This window comes from Ictidomys tridecemlineatus, chromosome 2, assembly GCF_052094955.1.
Source record: "Ictidomys tridecemlineatus isolate mIctTri1 chromosome 2, mIctTri1.hap1, whole genome shotgun sequence".
In the NCBI taxonomy this organism is placed as follows: Eukaryota; Metazoa; Chordata; class Mammalia; order Rodentia; family Sciuridae; genus Ictidomys; species Ictidomys tridecemlineatus.
Window position 1 is genome coordinate 204,256,060 of NC_135478.1, and position 21,807 is coordinate 204,277,866.

General features: G+C 33.6%; 1 long non-coding RNA gene across 8 annotated transcripts in view; it reads left to right on the plus strand.

The window, feature by feature from the left end:
• Window positions 1–21,807, plus strand: part of LOC144375448 (uncharacterized) — a 487,430-nt gene that overhangs the window by 344,434 nt on the left and 121,189 nt on the right. The gene's annotated exons all lie outside the window — the stretch shown is intronic.

Below are 21,807 nucleotides of genomic sequence, written 5' to 3' on the forward strand. Positions count from 1 at the left end.
TTTTTCAGGCATCTTAATTGTCATTCAGATCCTGGTTATAGGAATCAACATATATTTACTCAGTGAAACACACATGCAAATTCTTTTCTTCCCTGTTGTGTTTTGAATTTATCATCTTCCTAAAGCTCAAACAAACTTGCCCTGAGTACAGATAATCACTTAAAATGGCACAGATGGAGTGCCAAGTAGATGTCAAAAGCTCTCCACAAAGAACTTTACAGGTATTGCATTTGTAGTCCATAGATCCATGAAAGAGGCAGTATTACATGTTTTGATTGGAGAAAAGACTTAAGATTTACTGAAGACTTATTGCAAACTATGCACACTTTTACATATTTCATAAATATTAACTTATTTAAACCTTACCAAAAAACTTCTGAAGTAGTCATTGCTTTTGTTAATTAATGTCTTTGGAGGAAGAGGATGATTCTAACTATCTCACTTAAGGGCAGATTTTTAAAGTCCTGCACATATCATTTCTACCACTATCCCATTGATCAGAACTTGGCTTTGATTTCATGTCTAGTTGCAGACTTTTCTAGGAAATTTTAATTCCATTATTAATTCTAGATGGTCCTATGCTTAAACAAAATATGAGGACAAATCACATTGGAGGATAAAGAGGAATTTCAGGATCAAGGACATAGGTTAGTAATAGAACACTTTCCTAGCATGCATGAGGCTCTGGGTTTAATCCCCAGAACTACCAAAACAAACGAGTATCTGACATGCTACTCATCTCATCCAACAAAACTGACCATAGATTATGGAAGAATTTAATACTGATTTAACTTTACATGTTGGGAAATCTCTGAAATCTCTTAAAATGTTGTTATTTTTTTTTAAAAAAAAAGCTTTAATTCTTTATAATGATGCTTGATAAAAACTATTTGATGATTCAATGTGCTTTGAAGAAAATCAGTAGAAACTTACATTGAAATTCAATTCTGTCTACCAAACTATACTAGCTGACTATGACTTCCATTAATGATTAATGACAATATCTTAACAAAAATTACTTTAGGACTCCTGTCAGTCATGAAACATTGATAATTTAGTTTGATGAGATTTAAATACAGTATCCATCAATACCCACTTAATAAGCATCTCAAAATTCAGACTATCAGGGTACAGTTGCTAACATCACTAGACCAGAATTTCTCAAAGTGTGGTTGTCTGGCTAGCTGCATCAGCAAATTCTCAGGCCAAACTCTGAGCCTGCTGAGTCAGACATTCTGGAGTTGGGCCCAAGAAACTGTCTTAATACAGTTTCAAGGTGATTCTTACCCGTGTTTAAAATTAAGAACCATTGGTGTAGATCAAGTTACTTGACCTCACAAAACCTCAGTTCCTTCCTCTGTCAGAAAGAATAACTGTAACTACCTTTTAGAGTTGTTCTGAGAGTTAAGCTGTGTAACTTGAGTAATGCCTTTGATATAAGAACTGGAAAAAAGCAAAACCATGATAAAACTTAGCAGCTCATATTTTTATTACAATTAGTAAGTAGCCTTTGGTCTTATTAAGTAAAAAAAAAAGAAAGAAAGAAAAAGAGTCTTCTTAGGAGACAGTAAAACATATTAGTTAAAAGCTAGAGATGTTTCATTGCTTGGACTCAATTCCTCAGCTCAAATCTGGGAAAGTGACTGTTAGTCCGTGTTCCTGTTTCCTCATCTGTAGAATGGGGGTAATAACAAAAGTCCCTATATCATAAAGTTGTTAGAAAAGAGTACTTCCTATCAAATACTAAGTTTTGATTTAAATAGTGCTTGCTGTCATTACTGTGCACTTGTGTTTGAAGGAGAAAGGTTTTTGATGTAAATTTATTCTAAGTACATTATTCTACATTGAAATGGTTTCCTTTCAATACTTATTTCAATACTTCTATTTTGTTCTATCCCTTAAGAAAGACTCTTACCTACCTTGCTTCATAAGTAATCTTTCAAAATATATACTTCCAGTACCTGTTTACTTTTGATTAGTTTCTAAGTACCTCTCCCAGGTGAATTAGAACTCAGGAAGGCTAAAGAAGGAAGTCTTTAAATAATGTATAAATAGAAATTCATGTCTGTGATGCTTTGGGAACTCAAAACAATCCTTAAACTTTTTTTTTTTTTAATCTACCCAATTTCCTATCCCAAGGAATTGGGTGCTTTATAGATAGGAGATTTCTGTGCTGAAGAAAATCAGGGTTTATGGCTATCTAAAATACTTTCCTGAATTCCAAAATCCAAATTAGCATTTTATGTCATTTTCAAAGTTTTTCTGCCTTCAACAAGAACTGCTTGTGTTGTCTGGGATATTTAGTAACTCAGTTTCTCAAGGAATATGTGGCACATTGTGATGTAGTATAAAAGGATTTCAGAGTTATCACTCCCAGACTCCTTATAATCCCCTAAAAATACATTTTTCAGCATCCTCTGACTGTGGCTCAGAACGCCTTACCCACCTCATAGTTCTTAACCTGATCTTATTTTCTGGTCATCAATTTGATTCTCAGAGACTAGCAGCACATGGTCTTCTTCCAATAGCCTCATGTCTATAAATCTTTATCTCAATTTTTTCAATTTTCTTCTCAGTTTCTGTTGATCCTAACCCCTAAATTTTTATCACTTGTAGTTTGAATTACAGGTGACCTTTTCATTGCTATCGGTCAGATTTCCACTTAATAAGATTGGAATGGCCCTTGTCTTTTAAAAAAGATTAACGAGCAGTCCTAAATGAAAAGTGGAGGATAGAATTACAGTCCCACACATGCAGAGAGAGAGAGGGAGAGAGAGAGAAATATCAAAAGCTACACTGAAAAAGTTGAGGTATTCATTGTTTGTATATTTTTCCTTCTTTTTTAACCCACCCTGTTTTAAATGAATGATTATTAACCATTTCTGGCTGGATAATTGGAATGTCATAATAAGCCACTGTGAATACATTAAATACCTTCTTCAGTAATTAACTATTATTTGAAGGAAAAGAAACCCAATGCTTATTAGTGACCTGAATGTACTATTTTATAATTGTACTATTTTATATTTTTTAACACAAGTGAATCACCTGTAATTTTGCATTTCCTATGTAATTTTCTTTAGATACTTGTAGAAAGAGCTTAAATTTAAAAGTGCTTCAAAAAAGATGATTACTTTCAACCTTCTTGGAACACAAATTTAATTATGTGGCTGGAGAGCACCTGATAAACATCCATCTTATGCAAATGAAGCTTATCTTTTTAAATGTGCACCTCCCCCCCCCTTTGGATTCTCTGATAAGTCTGTCAGATTTGCATTTCTTTGTTCAATATTAATATAGCAGGTATTTCAGTGACTTTGTGGTACCTCAGGTAAGAATAAACCAAAGTTTCCATTTCTGGGAATTTGGGTCCAAAGAGAAAAGGTATGTGGATAAAAGAGATATTCACCTGGGGATGATCATCCCTCACATTGTTTCTTTAGATATGCTAATTATTGACAAATACAAGATGTGATACTGTATTGGAAATGTCAGGAGAAAATAAACCTTATATCATTCAGAATATTTTAGCAATATGAAGCAAAAGTACTAGATTAGAATGCCAATCTACAAAATTGGAAATGAAAATAGTTTATTTGCCATTGTGTGAAGTCAGAAAGAATAGGCCATTGCATCCTATATGCATTTAAGGGACCTCAACTAGAATCTTGTTCTCCTGGTTACTTTAGATATAAGGATTGACGTTACACAGATTTGCTACAGTGATGTAGGAAAGTGCGCTACAGTATTAGAGGTGTTTAGTAACTCCAGTTATGGTCCTGCCTATCCCCTACTATCATTGCCAGCTTGCTTCGTTTTCAGGTATTCATTGAGCAACTATTATATAAAATTAGACTTAAGTAGTCAGGCTTAAAAAATAATTTAAAAATGCTAAAAAATTTAAATTTTTCTACAAATTGTCTGAGATAAATGACAATTTGTAGGAAAACCACATTAAAAAATGACAGAACCATAATACTACTAACAAAGAACACAATCTCTGTTAAATACTACAGTCTTATCACAGCATTGTGACAGGAAAGTAATTAGAGCAAGGATATTCAAACAATGTTTCATGATGTCTCAATAAGAGACTTTGCAGGAAAAATTATCTTGCAATCAAAATTATACAGAAAATGCTAAATGCTGTAATGTTATTTTGGAGATTTTACACATGCATTCACATAGCTGAACCTTGAGAATGGCTCCAGAGAGTTAATATTTTTATATTTTTGACTTAAATTACTGGTTTGTAAAGTGGAATATTGTATGTATGTAGTTCGTATCTTAATTTTCCCCCAAACAACAATATGTTAAAGGTGTAGTTGCCAGGGCAGCTCTACTGGGAGGTGACAGATCACTACAGAAGTTGTGGGAGGTCCTCAGGTCACTGGAAGCATGCCTTGAAGGAGATAGTGGGACCCCAGCCCCTTTCTCTTTTGCTTCCTGGACATGAAATGAGAAGTTTTGCTCTACCATGTGCTTCCCAAATTTGCCGTCTAGCTCTCCTGCTAGAGCACTGAAAGAAAATCATGGTCTGGAACCTCCAAACTTATAGACCAAAAGGTAACCTTCTTTTTTTTTGACCCAGAGGCACTTAACTGTTGAGCTACATTCCCAGTCCTTTTTTATTTTTTATTTTACTTTAAGACAGGGTTTCTAAAAATTACTGAGGGCCTTGCTAAGTTTCTGAGGCTGGCTTTGAACTTGAGATCCTCCTGTCTCAGCCTCCTGAGATACTGGGATCACAGATATGTGCCACTGTGCCTTATATTTTTCTTTATAAGTTTTTTTTATAGTGATAAAAAGTGACTGATGTGTGCATGTTTTAAATACTGCCTACTAAGAAAAAAAATTCTAAGACCTACTGTATTCTAGGAAGCCTCTTTAAGTAATTATCCAAAAGCAGAAGATTGTGTGTGTGTGCGTGTGTGTGTGTATGTATGTATATTGTATGTATGTATGTATGTATATATATATATACATACATACACACAAACTGCTTTTGGATATATATATTTGAATTTTGATGTTATGGGATTTTGTCATGGGAGTCATGGTTTTTTATTACATCACTTCTACGCACTCATAAAAGGTGAAATAAACTGGTTAATTTTTTTTCTTTAAAAACTGCATAATTAGTTTAACCTGAAGGTTATCTTGAAAGATAACTTTGAAAGATAACTTTTCTACCTGAAGTCATGAATGTCCATGTTTCTCCACAAAATACATCCTTTGTTATAAGAAGACCATTGGCTGCACAGAATTTTTTTTAAAAAATTATATAAGTGTTGAAAGTCATTGCAGATGGTTACTAGGGTGGCTTTGTAACTGGCTGGAGCTTGCCTGCTTTCTTCCTTGCTTAGGGAATAAAGATTAACCCCTGTGCTTTATCACATTCCTTACCTCATCTCACAGCCCTCACAGCCCTTTGGTTCCCAGGACATATAAGAGGGCTACAGTGTCGTCTTTGTTATTCTGTCCTGAAACACTGCAAATTTTGACCTGATATTGCACATTGCAGGTGATGGCAATCCTTACCCTATCACAATTATACAATGCGTTTTTTCAAGAAATGGTTATATGTAAGAAGAAGTGTGCCTCAGAACTAATAAAGTCCATCATTTCTTTTAAAGGTCAAGCCTGGCATTAGAATGGGGGCATTTTGACCAAAGAAGAAACATTCTGAACTCTGCACATTGGCACAGGCTCAATGGCAAATTTCCTTTATTGATCTTCTCCTTAACTCTTCAATTCTCCACCTACAGTGATGAAGGATTTTTCGGAGGAATCATTTTGAAAACAAAGTAGGAGACAATTTGTAAGAAATAATGGAATGCTAAAAATGGCTTCTTTTATGAGCATAATTTATTTCTGATATTCTTAATCCTTACTTCCAGTATTTGCCATCAGCTTCACAAACAAAATAAAATGTCCAATTTGAATAACTGGAGTATTACAGTTTAGTCATACCCAGTTTTCAAGTGATGTCGTAAGAAAACAACAAAGAACTAACTGAAATTTCACCTCCCTCCAACCAGTGCAGGAGGTAAAATTAAAGATCAATAAATGGGATGGTATCAAACTAAAATGCTTCTTCAGAGCAAAGGAAGCAATCAAGAGTGTAAAGAAAGAGCCTACAAAATGGGAGAAAGTCTTTGCCACCTGCACCTCACAGAGAATATGAATCTCTAAGACATACAAAGAGCTCAAAAAGACTTAACACCCCCAAAACAAATAAACCAATCAATAAATGGGCTAAGGAACAGAATAGACACTTCACAGAAAAAGAAATAGTTCATCAGCAAATATATGAAAACAATGTTCAGCATCTCTAGCAATTTGAGAAATTCAAATTAAAACTACACTTGAGATTTCATCTCACTCCAGTCAGAATGGCAATTATCAAGAATACAAGTAACAATGAATGTTAGTGAGGCTATGGGGGGAAAGGTACACTCATATGTTGGTGATGTTACTGCAAATTGGTGCAACCCCTCTGGAAAGCAGTATGGAAATTCTTTAAAAAACTAGCCATGGAACCACCATTTGACCCAGTTATCCAACTCCTCTGCATATATCCAAATGAGTTAAATAGTGGCACAGTCACATCAATGTTTACGGCAGTACAATTCATGATAGCTGATCTATGAAGCCAACCTAGATTCTCAACTATAAATGAATAGATAAAGGAACTGTGGTATATATACACCCAATGGAACATTACTCAGCCATAAAAATGACTTTATGACATACACGTATAAATAGATGGATCTGAAACTATCATAGTAAGTGAAATTAGCTGGTGTCAAAAAACAAAAGGCCAAATAATCTTTCAGATACATGAATGCTAACCCAAAACAAGGATGGGAGTATAAAAGTTCAGTGGGTTAAACAAAGGGGTATAAAGGAAAGGAATTGGGGATAGGAGTAGGAATAACTGTGGAATGAATCTGACATAACTCTCCTATGCACATATATGAATACACCACATGTATATCCAGAAGACTAGTATCATCATCATCATCATCAATAAACATTTAATTTTTTTTATTCTTCCACAAATTATTGCTGTTATGAAGTAGCACAAATTTCTTAGGAAGTTTCTATTTGCTAGAAAAACTCCTTAGAAAATGAACAGTTTCACCACAGTGCTTCAAGCTTTGTGCTTTTCCTTTGCAGAGGACTTGAGGAATCCCTGGTCTCTTTGTTTGTTGCATGGTAGGTCCAGCAGTTGTCATGCTCTTTAATGTCACATGTCCACTTTCATCATGGTATTCAACAAATTCCGAATTTATTCAGTGTATCCTGTACTTATTGAATATTTGTTTAATGTTAATTGCATGAGAGCAGAGATTACATCTGATTTGTTCATCTCTGATTTCTCAACTCTCGGCAGATAGTAGGTTCAAGACGCATTTGTCGGGTAAATGAAGGCATAAACTATTAACAAAAAACGAAATTCAGGATTTATGACATGCTATTAATTTTAAGAATAAATGTATGACTTTGGAATTACTGTGAAATGACTTGAAAAATTACTTGAGATCCTGACCTACCTGGTATTATAAAAGCTCATAGAATCATACTAGCATAAGAAATGGAATTTTCCTGCTGAGTGACCACTGAAATCTTTCAATATGCTATTTAAAAAATGTTCGAAGTGTTTTAATAATACTTTCAATTCTTCTATGCAGTTTCAAGAAACTTACGAGGTTACCTTGAGTTAGTGAAGAAAAGAATGCTGCTAAAATCACCCAAATATATCTCAACTGAAAAGCCACATTGACAATAAGACTAAAAGAACTACAAGGGACGTTAGGTAGTAAACACTGGTTGACCAACTTTTTTTTTTCAAAACACGTCTGGAACCATGGATTTGTCCTTTGAACAGTATTCTTCTAGTCCATCATATAATTTTTTAGTAAAATAACTTCAGTTCTATCTGAAAAATCATAGTATTCCTACAAGTTCCAAAGACAAAGATTCTATTCAACCTAGATTAGAAAAAAGTAAATACAATTCTATATTGTACATATAGCCATATTTAAAACAAGTTAACCAGTAAAGAATTCTTTCTTTGCTAGGGAAAAATTGCAATTATTTCTCAAATTTAGTTAACAGAAAGTTATTTTTGTTTTCCCTTATCCAGTTGAGATGGTATGTCTTATATATGGGATTCTCATATGGACATTTCAGAGGAATAATTTCCCCATTCCAACAACTTAGACGTTAACATACGCATTGTAGAAAATCATGTTGTAGAACAAGAGGCTTCTTATAAATGAGAGTTTAAATGATTTATCAAACTTCCTATTTGATCATAACGTAATTCCTATTATCTTTGAACATTTCTCAACTACCCAATCATCAGCTTGCAGTGCTTGAGAAAGTTAATATAAATCAATCTTTTCTTTCTTTTTAATTGCTTCAGTTGTAGTGGGTGTTGCACTTTCATTTAGTGCTCGTTATAAATATAAAAGGGGTGTGTGTGTGTGGAGTGTTTTCCATCTGCAAATGTACCTGTTTAGTAATATAATTCACTGGATGCTGAGTAGCTTCAAAGTGTATTTCTTACAGTTCTTCCCACAGACTTGAAATTGTTACCATGAAAACCCACCTCTAAAATTTGAATTATAGGGTTTTCCTGAATTCTATTTCAAAATCCCCAGTACACTGTGGGAAAGATGTCTTTTATATCAGTGTTCAGCAAATTTATGGCAAATAAATGGCTCATTACCTATTTTTTCATACAAAGTTTTAATGAAAAGTATTTACATTTTCATCTGCCTGCTCCTGTGTTAGAAGAAAGGAATGAGTCAGTATGGCAGAGACTGTATGGCCTAGAAACTGTTCACGAGAAAGGTTTCTGAGCCCATTTAAATCTTTGTTGATGACTGTTCACAAACTAAATTATGCCTATTAAAGTCAAAATATAGAACAAGACAAGCAAGAATTCTGAAGGAAAATAGCTGCTTCCTATGGCTCTGGGTGCTGCCACCAGGATCCGGGAGACAGGAGTCACAGCCTATCTCAGAGGTAAAAGAAAAGAAGAAAAGTTGATATCAGTGACAGTGGTTCAAAAATCAACCTCCACTACTCAATCATTGTACCAGTCAGGGTCAAGAAACAAAAGGACATAGTTAAAAAAAAAATTCTGGTTCTTTATTAAGTTTCCATCTGAGTCACTTTTAATTACTGTGGCCGGCCGCTCAATGATTTCCCGATTGTACACACACTGGTTCAATGTCAAGAACAACAGCAACAAAATATCTAAAGAATTACATGGTTTGGTTCTCTGTGGAATAAAATAAGATTCAAAGAGCTGATTTAAAAATAAATGAATAAGCTGGGTTTTGTTTGTTTGTTTGTTTTTGTTTTTTGCATTTGGGCCATCACACATTTTTTTTTAGTTCATCCATATTTCTAAAAATTTGAATTTGAAGAATAGCTTTAGGTTTATAGCATCTTACTGAGAAATCCAAAGCATTTTAAAGCGCTTTATCATAAAGTTTAATAAAGCACAAGAATTGCATTTTCTGATATAAATATATAAAACACACACACACACGGAAAGCAAGTTCAGGTATGTAGTCTCATTGCCAATCCCTAACCTGAAATCCATATATCAGTTACAACTCCTTTAGGGGAAGATGTAAACATGTGTTTATAGTAGATTTTTTGAAAATCAAATATAGAGAGGAAAAATGTTCATTTACCTGTCTTCTCTTGGAAAATAAAAAGGCAAATTCAAAAATTAAAAACAACCAACCAACTATGTACAGGTTAAATTTTTTTTTAGATCATTGGCAAAATTTCCTAGAATTGAGACAGACCTTATATGATGGGCTTGCCACCAGGGCAAGTGTAGCTAAGTGCTCTGTGACCCAGCAGGAAGATGAAATGGGCTCAGTGGTAAGCCAACAAAAGCTTACATAACAACAAGCAAGTTTTCATCTGCTTTCAGCCTACAGGGATGAGTAATGCAGAATGCTTTAACCTCCTACCTTAAGCAATGAAAACCTAGTCAAATATTTAAAGCAATAATTTTAAAGTATTGGATCGTATCCAATGCAATACAGTCATTCCTAGGAGGTGGGGACTGCAAGCAAAGAACATTAGCTCTACAATTGCCTTAATTTACTTTATTAAGATGATTTCCTTTGAATAAAGCTGGAATTCTCAAAGACCTTTATAGTGTGATGGGTATGGCCAGGTCATAAGATATGCACATGTTGACATTTTGCAGTCGACAGTTTTACAAAGAGGTTATACAAATCTATGAGAATATTTCCCATGTTTTTCATTTTAATAATTCTGGGCTTATAGGAGTATCTTAACATGTTTTTAATTCTCATTTCTCTACTGATTTATATCTTTAAGAACCTTTGAAATTATATATTGACAATTTGAATATCTTCTTTGTAGGAGGGTAGAGTGTCTCTAAATCTTGTACTTTTTTCCTTTTGTTTTGACTTTTTCCTATTTGACTTGCATTAACTTGTTGTGTATTCTAGGCCTCGGTTGTTTATTTTATGCATTGAAAGTATCTTCTACACTTTGGCTTGGGTTTTCATTCTTTTAATAGTGTTTTTTGATTGGCAGAAGCTTAAGATTTTCATGACATCCAATTTGTCAAGAATGTTTATGCTTAATTCTATTAAGGGTTATTTTCATAAAGTACTTACCTATTTACAGTGATGGATTTTAAAATAATTACAGAAATTAGTATGGATATAACATAATTTAAGCTTTTCAGAAAGAATAGAGAAGACCCTTATACCAAGTGATAATAGAAAATGTATTTTGGGGGGCTGGGGTTTGGGCTCAGTGGTAGCATGCTCGCCTAGCATGCATGAGGCACTGGGTTCAATCCTCAGCACCACATAAAAATAAAGAAAATAAAGTCCATCAAAAAATATTAAAAAAAAGAAAATGTATTTTTGAACCATATATTCTCTAGGTCCCTTTTATAACATGTCTCTAAACATAGCCAATACCCATCAATACTTTCCAATACTGTAAGCATTATTAACCACTTCTCATAGTGCTAAAGTTTATTATGTGCATGATTGGACATCAAAGTCATAGTGTACAATAATTTGATTAAGTGTTTTGCTAATGTACATCATGGATTACCAAGTTTTTCAATACCAGATTGAAATATTATCCCATGTCAGGACAATTTTATAATCCTGCAGCAACAAACACACCAAAATCTCCTGAATTAGCACAACAAAAATATACTTCATGGTGATTCTACATATCAAGGTAATTAAGTGTTTGAGTCATGGTCTTATAGACACATTGACATATGGGACAGTATTTGCTTCAGGTGAACTGGAAAAAACTGGAAGTATTTATTAGCACTACTGATCCCTACATATATGGAACACTAATAACAATTTACCAAGTAATGGGTTATACAGCATATTATAGGAAGTCTCCAAGAAACTGGATCACATAGCTGACCAAAGGTCAATTAAATTTAAAAGTTAGAAATTAAAAAGTTAACACCCACTCCATTCAATATATTTGGGTTATAGGTTAAAAGGCAATCTGTCAAATAATTTATGAACCAAATAACTTATAAGCAGAGATTAAAACATATTAAAACTAAATAATGAAAATCCAATGTGTCAAACTTGTTAAAAGTATATAAAGTAATTTTCTTATAAAACTTTTTGGAAATAAATGTTAATATCAGAAAATAGAAAATATTGAGGATTAATGATGTTTTTCAGCAAAATAGTGAGACACAAATCAATATATATAAATCAATAGCTTTCCTATACTCTAATAATAAATCTGATGAGAAAGAAATCAGGAAATACATACTGCTCATAGTAACCTAAAAAAAAAAAAAAGAGAGAGAGAGAGAGATGGGTGAATCCCATGAAAATCACAGGGAGTGTGGTAAAGGAGAGGAAAGAAATACAGGAGGAAAAAGGAAGAACAAGATAGGGGAGGAATGGGGTAAGGAAGTTGGCCAAATTATTCTATGTGCACATATGAATATTCCATAGTGAATTTCATCTTTATGATTCTATAAAGCACCAATTAAACAAAAAGCAAGAAATAAATGGAAGGAAGACTAGTAGTTTAGAGGAAAAGAAAGAGAGGGAAAGAGGAAGTACTTGGGGCTAAAATGGAGTAAATTATTTACAATTCATGAATGAATGATTTTTCAAAATGAACCCCAATATCATTTATTAAATATGTTAAAAACTTAAAACTTTTCAAAAATTGAATGAGAAAAGAGGTTGGTTATTGATTTTAAAGAGTTATGAGTAAAAATCAAAACTGAAAAACTCTGGGAAAAAGAGGTGAAGAATATATTTATAATGTTGGGGTGGAAAATATGTTTCAACAGGAATAAGAAGAAACCAAATAATATAATATCTATGGATATGAGTATGACTGCATTAAGATGAAAACTTCTTTTCGATGAAATATACAATACAAAAAATAAAAAGCCATCAATAACAATACTAAAAAACAATTTGCTTTGATAATTTACATAAGACTTTGGTATCAGTATAAAAAAATAAAAACAACCCAAGGGAGAACTGGGCAAAATTATGAATATTCAGCACACACAGGAGTAAGTAAACCAGTTGCCTAATATATTAAAAAGTACTCAACTTAAGCAGTGATCATGGAAACAGTAATAACTAAAATTGAAAACAATTTAATATAATTTCAATTGGCAAAATTTTATACCTAATAAACCAAGGGAGACTGTGGATGAAAAAGAACCCAGCAGTTTCAAGCATGGACCATAGAGAAACTCTTGTTAAGTATCCAGGTTAACCTATAGAAACATGTGGATTATAACTTTTGCAATGAATAAAAACCAATATTTATCTTGCAGTGCTTAGAGAATGTGAAATGGAAACAAGCCTTTTCTTTTGTAGGAGAAACTAAGAAGATAAAAACTGACTATAGTGGAGTTAAAATTTGGCATATCTCAGAAATGTTTTTGTTATTTCCAATCAATGAAATTCAAAAGAAACATCAATACGATCCGAAGGAACTATGGAGTTGATTTGATTTTATGAACTCTCAAGTGGTAACTTTAAATAAAACTTCCTGTTTCTAGGAAATTACTCAAGCAGAGTTCTTGATGAAATGATGTGTCATTTACTAAAATTCTGTCTTTGAGTTCTCTCAGTTTGTGAATGCCTTCCATTTTGGCTGAACCAATTTACAGACTTTAAATGCTGCTTAAATGGTTTTTCTTCCTTCTGATACAAAGGTCAACTGTCGAGGAAACTAGGTGGATTGCGTTTTCCTCTTGAGGAATCTTTATGTGGATTGAGTTTTCCTCTTTTCCTCATGAGACTCTGTGAGTCTGTGAGTTGCTCCCAGTTTTTAGAGAAAGCTTTTGATGTGTATGCTATCCATGGTTACACCTCTTCAGATGACAGATGGATTAACTGCAAGGATATCTGCATGATATAGCAACTTCTCTATCTAGTGGCACATTGGTAGTAATAGAGAGATTTCCCAGAAAAAAAATTGTTAGTTTTGCTTCAATTTTCAAAATTAATCTAGAAGAACAGTTGCTAATGTCAATTGCTTGCTTAGATACATTGATTCTTGTTGATAGATTTTTCAATGTACTTTTATGTTTAATTATATAAGATGTGGTGTCTGGTATCTCTTTGCTTTACCAGAATCTCTAGCCAAAATATTTTATTGTATTTTGATCATGGTTTCATATGATGATTTTTATTCATTCCAATAAATAACACATTTCTATTTCCTGTTTGGATATGGATTTCAACATTTTGGAATGATTGGCTTTTTGTTAATCTTATCTGAGAGGAGACGAAGGGCATAATGAATTTAAAAATCAATAGACTTCATATTCTTGATCAGAGGTTAACATTTCTACTGGGATTTGATCCACAAGAGGATCATTAATATTTCCATAAATATAAACTAGAACAGGAAGGCTAGAGACACATTCAGAGAACAATGATGCAGCTGGCCTTGTCCCCATTGTGGTTCTATTTTCTTACTCATTTGCATACATACAAACTCAAAATTCTTCGCAGCACTGGATAGTTAGATACTTAATTACTCAATACAGTTTCACATTTGAATGAAAATTAACATGACTGCCAATTTCTAAAGGTAACTTTGTTAAGGCCCTTGAGAAATATGATTTAAAATACTATCTTTGAATAAAATGTGATTTCAGTCAACAATCCCTTCTCCTTGCTAATGGAGCAGAGTGATGGTGGAGATAATTCAGAACAGCACGACAACCCTTTGTGGTCTAAACTTGACTTGAAGAACATTGTCTTTAGTAGAAGAATTTTTCTGGTTTTGCTTGGTTGAAGTTTGAATTGAAATGTGTTAGTTTTCCTTTGAGGAGTTGGAACTTGAACTATGTTTGGTACCAGGGTAAATGAACATGGCACTGCTGTAAATGTAGCTTACTGTCCACAGAATTTTTAGGCTGTATTTTTCATAAGTGAGAGCAAATTATGTAAGTGTGAATGCTCATATTAAATATAATACATGAAAATAATTTGCATTAATCCCATTGTTCTTAATAAATCTTAAATCACTTTCAAAGCTATATTCATAGAACATTTAATAAATTAATGAGAACTTAAACTTGATCACTAGAAAAAAGAAATAATTTGAAAAAAATAGTATTTACTAATGGCCATAAAACATCATTTTTTAAATTTATTTTTAATTGCACATTTAGCTAGCCAACTTTGTTTTATTTATATATGACAGCAAAAGGCATTACAATTCTTATTACACATATAGAGCACAGTTTTTCATACCTCTAGTTGTACACATAGTATATTCAAACCAATTCATGTCTTCATACCTGCACTTTGAATAATAATGATCATCACATTCCACCATCATTAATAACCCCATGACCTCTCCCTTCCCCTCCAATTCCTCTGCCCTATCTAGAGTTACTCTATTCCTCCCATGATCCCCCTCCCTATCCCACTATGAATTGGCCTCTTATATCAAAGAAAATATTTGGCATTTGCTTTTTGGGATTGGCTAACTTCACTTAGCATTAGCTTCTCCAACTCCATCCATTTACTGCAAATGCCATGATTTTATTCTCTTTTATTGCTGAGTAACATTCCATTGTGTATATATGCCATATTTTTTTTATCCATTTATCTATTGAAGGGTATCTGGTTGGTTCCATAGTTTAGCTATTGTGAAATGTGCTGCTGTAAACATTGATGTGGCTGTGTCCCTGTCGTATGCTATTTTTAAGTCCTTTGGGTATAGACCGAAGAGAGGGATAGCTGGGTCAAATGGTGGTTCCATTCCCAATTTTCCAAGAAATGTCCATACTGCTTTCCATATTGACTGTACTAATTTGTAGCCACTTTTTGGGCTGGGGCTGTAGCTCAGTAGTAGAGCGCTTACATGGCACATGTGAGGCACTGGGTTTGATCCTCAGCACCACATAAAAATAGAATAAAGGTATTGTGTCCACCTATAATTAAAAAATACATATTTTTTAAAAATGCCATTTTCCCCCTAAAGAATTATTTTAAGAATGATACTAGCAAAACATTGGTATATGGCACTTAACATTTCACATACTCTGAGAGTTTTAAAGTCCATATATATATATATATATATATATATATATATATATATACACATACACACATATACATACACACATGTACATACACACACACACACATATACACACACATATACATATATATGTCTATACACTAAACACACATATATATAATTTGCTTCAAATCTTTCACTGGGCATAATATGTATTTAAAATACATAAACATAATGAATTGATATGTAGTCATACAATTTGTAACCCTTAACATTTTCAGTTCTTCGACTTCAGAATTGACAGCTATTTTCTTTATAAGCTTTTTAAGGCCTGTCTACCAATAACTGTTCATTTTTGAGAAAGAAATCTTGAAAAGGTTTTAAAGGTACTGTAATTAATGTAAGAACAATGCGGGGGGAGTACTGAGGATGACTGCAAATAGTGGGACAATTTCTTTTATGTATGTATGTGTATGTATATATAAATATATATATAAATATATATATATATATATATATATATATATATTTGCTTTCAAAAATATAGACTCCACAGAATTATGAAAATGCATTGTTTTATGTAGGAGCTAGAGTTTACAAATTGGAAAACAATGGGGAAGTAAAGGTCACACCAGAGGATTGGAGACACAAATACTGATGTCAGCTGGAAGCCAGAGATGGTGAAGAAGGTCAGAAAGGTACCAGGCACGGCTTCCATGACAACAGAGCAGGGCCTGTGGAGCAGTCTGCAAAACCACATTCTGAAAGACCAGAAACATTTCCCATTTCCCAAAGTCTATGTGAATTTCTCTGATTAACAAACTCTAATCCAGAACTACCCATGAAAGGGGATTCTGGGAAATGTAGTTCCCAACCATAGGAGTTCAAGGAAATGATGTTTGCAAAGGAAAATCCTGCTTTCAGAAAGAGAATCATGTAGGCAACACAAACAAAAAAACCAAACAGGAAACATGCAGTCTCTTCTTATTCTATATGAGATATGTTGGTGGACATTTCCATCTTCATCCAAATTTTTGAATTAAAAAGAATTATGGAGTTAATCATTCGTTCCATGCATTTGTATAAATATGATTAGATAATTATCATTCACTATGTACTTCCATATTTTAATGTAATTTTTCATAATTCATGACAACAATTTAACATCAAAACCCATTTTGGAAATAACCACATATAACAATTATTTATTTTGGTATCCAAACATACTATGTGAATATTTTCTGAGTTGGTAACAATCTTCTAACCCTCATCTCACATTTAGGAGATGTAGGAAGTTAATATAATTGTGAAGGTGATCGGAAAAACATGCTATTGTCTATGTCAAGTAAAAACTACTATACTTTATCTTCCATATTGATGGGGCTGGAGAAGGAAAAACCATGCTAAAACAATACTAAGCTTGGGATCTGTTTTGTTACCACATCTAGCATATGGTGGATCACCAAATTTTGCAAATAGTTAAATTACTAATTTCAGTAAAGATATGTTAGAAACTACCTCTTTGACTCATTCAGTATTTTTAAATAGTGATATTAAAAAATACTTGATACTTTGGGTATAACTATACCCCATTTGCCTCATTCAATATTTTTAAATAGTGATATTAAAAATACTTGATACTTTGGGTATAACTATACCCCAAAATAATACCCAAAGCATGCAGTATTACTTTAGATTAAGTCTATTTGACTAATGACTATGGAGAGAAATTCCAGGATCTTTTTCTTGGCCATTCCTACCATACTCAAAGCATGTAACCAATGTGATATATCAAGTTCTGCCAGATGGTAGTATACATATTCCAATTGTACATTCAGGGACCCTGGGAAAAACATTGTGGTTTGCCATGAATCCACTGGACCAAGTGTCAGATGGACTATAAAAAACTCCATTTATCACCTGTCATGCATGAACTCCATTTTAACAACAGGATCGTGAGAGTATTATTTTTGTTGTTGTTTATTGATTTATTTGGTTCAATTCTAATTGACTCATGTCAGCATCTAATGATTCTTTAAAATTTCAATAATCTGTTCTCCTTTCTTTGCAGTTACCTGGGGAAGTGTCTGTATTCACTTTAGGGAAGACTGAAGAAATATTTATTGTATGAATATTTTGGGTCCTTCCTCAAGGGTTCCAGACTTTCTTTCAATCAGGGGTGTCTGGTCTCTAAACTGACTAAGTAGTCAAAACAGTGGGGACCTATGATTTTCCACTTCAGGACTGTCAACTTTCTGCTTGATAGACCTTGACTATTTTATTATGCAAAATGGGGAATATCCTTGCCAAATGCCCTTCTGTCAAGCTCTCAGGAACATCATGATTTATTAGCCATTACCTTGTTCTCCTATAGGAAAAAGTATCATTTCCTCTTACAGTAATTATATCTCCCTTGCTTCTCATAGCTTAGGCTTTGCTATACTGAAACCCATCATTCCCCTTTAAAGGTACCCTAGTTGGATGCAAGAAGAGATGGCAATATCTCTTCCTATCTCTGGCCTATAAAGGTTAGTAACCATTGAATTTCCCAAAGTTCAGATCCTTTTGTCACTAAGGCATTCCTAATTACCTTAAGTGTAAAAAAAAATGTTTTCTGAACCTACTTGGTAAAAATGGAAAAATTTGTTATTTCTAGCTAGTATGAAGTATATCCATTTCATCTTTCCCAATTCCTTAAGCTTCTATGGTCTTACTTCAATACCATATCCATGAATTTATAGCAACTCTACCTTTTTTGCTCTAGTTTGTTTTTATGCCAGACTTCAAGGAGCCAATAAAGAAAATTGCTACATCCAGCTCCAAGTATTTTGGGCAACATTTTCAATCCTGTGTGTGTCATGGGTGAATATCCTTATGTGAATCAATTCTTTTCTATTTTATCTTTTGTATCTTCTGTTCTAACATCTTACAGATCCATGGTCATGCATATTCTCTCATTGCCCATTGGTTTATACTTTCTAGATTTCCTCTTCCTTTGACATTTAGACAATTGCTTTCCACTCCCTGTAAGTTTGGTTATCAGCCTGGAGGCAGAGGGTGGAGATGGATTTCAAGAGCCATTCGGGAACATGCTACTAGTTATCTACTTAAGGTGAGGTCTTACCATAATCTATCCTGAGAAATCACCTCTGTATTCCAGGAGGGAAAAGGGGACCTTGGAGACACAATGGTTTTAGGATTATCCATAAATATCCCTCTTCTAATACGTTTTCTGTCATGATCCTGGCATTGACATCAAAGACCTTCAGATACTCCCAATTTCATAACTATTGAGATTCTGAAATCCTGATTATCATGAATTGGACATGACTTTAATTTAGTCAGCTAATGACTGCAACATATTAGACTGTTCTTTCAACCATAGAGGATCTCTGGCTTTCACAGCACCCCTTAAGCTGGATGCATGGATCTTATCGTTTTATTTTGCAAGGTCTTCTATGTCATTAGAACTTGCATTTCAAACCACCATCTACATCATTACCATTGTCTCTAGAGTGACCAAACAATGTACCCATTTTATCTACCTCAACCTTGGCTCCATCTTATCAATTAACCTCAGGTCAAAATGTTAGTAATTATGTTGTCATCTACTTGTGAACAGAGAGACAAGATCCAACACCCAAATCTCGCCCAAATTATCTGATTTTATGAGATTTTTTTGTACAAATTGTGCTAACTCAGTTACTTTATACTTAAAGCCAGAAAAAAGATTGTGAGCATTGACTTTATTTGAAAATGCAAACCTACAAGAATATGCAAGATACAAGAATAAAGGGGAAAATTAAGTAAATTAGAGTGAGGCTGGAGGAGAAGAAAGTACAAATCATCCATTTGGCAACAGTTTCAAAAATATAATGCAGTTATTTTCTAGGTAATGAGGATCATCTTCCATGTGAGCCCATTCATCTCAAGCAGCTTTCCAGGAGGACAAGATCATTCATTTCTCATCTGTTTTTGGTTCACTACAATGTGTTGTCATTCCCAGACTTCTGGTTATGTTGAGGAAAACAAACTGCATTAACAGGATTTCACCAGAGTCAGGAGAAATTACAGGGGTCCAGATGCTTGGAGAGTCTGGCCAAATTCTATTTTGCACATTTAGTGAGACATGTACAAAAGAGCTCATGCCAAAGTCCATTCTTCATCCTGGAAAGAGCTGAGACAGAAATATAAGGAGAAAAAGTGTAGCAATTAATAGGGTGTTTTCATTGGTCTAAGATCTTGGAGACAGGCAAAGATGAGCTCTCTTAAGATGCATGTAAACTTGCCTCAGTTCATTACCCACATTTTAAATTACTGTCATTTTTAACTTCAAATATACCTGTATTCCTGTAAATCCGTATATCTTTTTGAATGAAACAGAAAATAACACAAGCTCAAGATGTCTAGAATTTATTTTTTTGAGCTAATTAACATGCTTTCCTTCACATACTTTTTTTGTGTGTTAAGCTCTTAAAATCTACACTTAGCAATTTTCAGGTATACAATGTATATACAATGTTATTAACTATAGTGACCATATTGTATATTTGGTCTCTTTAAATTATTCCTTCAATCTAAGATTTTATATCCTTTGAACATTTCCCCCTATTTCTTATAACACAAGAACTCTTGAGTTTGGAGAAGATCAGTTATGAAATACAGGTAAAATATCTAATTGAAGATTTGTGGTATAAAAAATGAAATTTCAAAGCCTCAATTCGGAAGCTTAAGCATTAAAAGTTAAAAATGTTGGTCTGACAGCAATCAATGAGGTAGATAGTATATAGAAGGGAAAACTGCCAAGGGCTGAAACCCTCTGTTTTACTGTAAGGATTTGATGAAGAGCTTCTCATCCAAATTTCATCAGTTTTCTCACTAATGGAACCTGAGAAGAGAAGGATAACAAGCGATTCTTCAAGGTTACATTGGCCTGAAGCTAATATTTGACTAGCAGTTAAGGCCCCTCAAATATTATTTTATTTAATTCTTACTGCAGACTAAAAGATGAGTATTAGTGTGATAGGTATTTTGTATTGCCTCTGAAAATTTGCATTCCATCTGTCTTCTAAGGAGAATGGTTGGAAATCTAAAAACTAAATTTCAAGCTTTCCATTATCTCTACTACTAGATTTCAAATTGTTTCACCAATATTTTTTATACTGGCATAAGATTTAAAAGGCACAGATATGGCAGAGCCCATTCTCTTGGTGACAGAGCTGCTGGCTAGCATGAATGTCAAGATCTGGTTATTTGGAGATAATTATGGTACTGGACTTTTGACCTAGTACTATAGGTCTGAAAGCAGCAGCAGCAATTGTAGAAGTGGCAGTTTTTTGATCTTGGGAATTTCAGTATATTGGGCATGCCCTATGAAATCAACAGTTAAATCAGGACTCCCAGAATCATCCAAATTGCCCTTCCAATTATTCTGAACATTTCTAATTCTCTCTATTAAATCTTCTCTGTGTCAATATTGCCATGCCATATTATATTTAATCAAGCTTTTTAAAAAATTAGAATAATTGTAGACTTACATCAAATTGTAAGAAATAACACAGATTGAGGTGTTGTCACCTTTAAAAATTTCCCTTAATGGTAATAATCTTGCAAATTTATAGTAAAATAATCAGCACCGAAACTGTCAAGATACAGTGCATTTCTCTCACTGCAGAGATCCTCAGTTTCCTTTTTATAAACACACTAACTCCCCTTTTATTCTGAACCATTCCTTAATCTCTGGAAACCAGCAGTGTGTTCCACATTTATACACACACACACACACACACACACACACACAGATTTTTTTCATATTTTGTTTAAAAGTTATTCTATTAGTTGTCTATAGCTACCATAAAAAGCATACCATAGAGTTGGTAGCTAAATAACAGAAATTTATTCCCTCACGTTCTAGAAAGCTACAAGCTCAAGATTGAGGTATTAGCAGGGCTGGTTTCCTTCAAGGGCTTCTTTCTTTTGCTTTTAGATAGCCATCTTTACCTGTGTCTTCTCCTGTTCACCCTACCATGTATGGGTTTGTCCTTATCACCTCTTTTAACAAAGACTCCAGTCATATTGTACTGGGCCCACCTTACTGACCTCAAAGCACTTCTATTTTCTCTTTAATAACCACCTACAAATACAGTCTCACTCTGAACTTCTGGGGCTGGGACTTTACTAGAATACAAATTTTGGAGCGACACCATTTAGCTTCTAACAGTT